Source organism: Rutidosis leptorrhynchoides, chromosome 1, assembly GCF_046630445.1.
Source record: "Rutidosis leptorrhynchoides isolate AG116_Rl617_1_P2 chromosome 1, CSIRO_AGI_Rlap_v1, whole genome shotgun sequence".
Lineage (NCBI taxonomy): Eukaryota > Viridiplantae > Streptophyta > Magnoliopsida > Asterales > Asteraceae > Rutidosis > Rutidosis leptorrhynchoides.
In genome coordinates, this window is record NC_092333.1 from 492,944,969 (window position 1) to 492,946,574 (window position 1,606).

Here is a 1,606-nt window from a genome sequence, read left to right on the forward strand (position 1 = left end):
TTGTGGTGATTTGTTTTGAAAAACAGGTCTTTGCTGGTTATAAGTATTATTGGATATTTGTTGATTGCTAGGACCTTGTTAGTTGTTGTATGGAACATTTCGGTTATAATTCTGATTTTAATTGTAGATCGGTCTTGGCGGTTGATAATTATTCTGATAATTATTTCCAGGCCTTTTGTTTATGTATGAAACATTCTCTCTTTGTTCCATTGTTAGTTCAATACTGAGACAATCTTTTGTCAAATGTGGTCCTCCACACTGCTCACAACTAATTCGTATTGAGTGAATATCCTTAGTCATCTTTTTCATTCGTCTCTCGACAGCATCTATCTTTGCAGAAATGGAATCTAAGTCATGGCTAGAATCGGCTCTAGCTGCTTTAGATGATCTAACGATATCTTTTTCTTGGTGCCACTCATGTGATTGGGAAGCAGTGTTATCAATAATTTTATAAGCATCAGTTGCGGTTTTCTTCATAATAGAACCACCCGCTGCTATATCGATGTCTTTCCTTGTAGTGATGTCGCATCCTTGGTAGAAGATTTGTACTATTTGACAGTTGTCTAAACCATGTTGCGGACATCCTCTTAATAACTTTCCAAATCTGGCCCACGCTTCATATAAAGTTTCATTTGGCTTTTGTGTGAACGTAACAATTTCTCCTTGAAGTCTCACGGCTTTAGATGCCGGAAAGAATTGTTTGAGAAAATTTTCAACTAAAACGTCCCATGTATCAATCGCCCCTTCAGGTAACGATTCCAACCAATCTTTGGCTTCTCCCTTTAAAGTCCAGGGAAATAACATGAGATATATCTGTTCATCCTCAACTTCTCGAATTTTAAATAGAGTGCAGATCCTATTAAATGTACGAAGATGTTCATTTGGATCTTCCTTCGACGCACCACTAAATTGGCATTGATTAGTTACCATGTGTAGGATTTGTCCTTTGATTTCATAATCTGGCGCATTTATGTCAGGTTGAGTAATTGCGTGACCTTGGCCAGTGCGTTTAGCTCTCATTCGGTCCTCCATACTTAAAGGTTCCAGATTCTCCATAATTGAATTTGTTGAATCTGAATCACTAGAGGATTCTGATTTAATGGTTAGTTCCTCAACAATCTCTGTTTGAATGATTGGTGGTTCCGGAGGAAAGATTAGTGGTTCAGGATCTCGGAATCCTCCCTGAATATTCTCCGGATTCTCAATTGTGAGGTTGGGTTCAAAAAATGGATTATCGGAAATTTGAATTAGAGTACTTGGTCGACTGTATGACGATTCTAAAGAAAAATCAACGGCGACAATATTTTCTAGATGTCTAGATCGAGTTACAGGTGGTGAACGTACAAAAGGTGGTGAACGTTTTGCTCGGTGCATTCACTGAATATCCTATTAGTTATAAAAATAAGAAAAATTATATAAGTTATCAAATTAATAGACTTTTCTGATTTTGCCCACGTTTCGAATAGCCAAAAGATGCAGCAGAGGGGCAGGATTCGTTTGGTCTCAATATAATTGAGTACTGTTTGGCTCCAATAACCCAATCCACGTACAAATCCAACTATTACTACGAACCAGAAAATTTTGATGTCTATCAATTTAACCGCTT

At 37.4% G+C, this 1,606-nt stretch overlaps 1 non-coding gene across 1 annotated transcript; it reads left to right on the plus strand.

The window, feature by feature from the left end:
* Positions 1-565: 565 nt before the first annotated feature.
* LOC139887168 (small nucleolar RNA R71) lies at positions 566-672 on the plus strand. The gene has a single exon (XR_011773009.1). It is a non-coding gene; the product is annotated as a small nucleolar RNA R71 (small nucleolar RNA).
* The last annotated feature ends 934 nt before the right edge of the window (positions 673-1,606 follow it).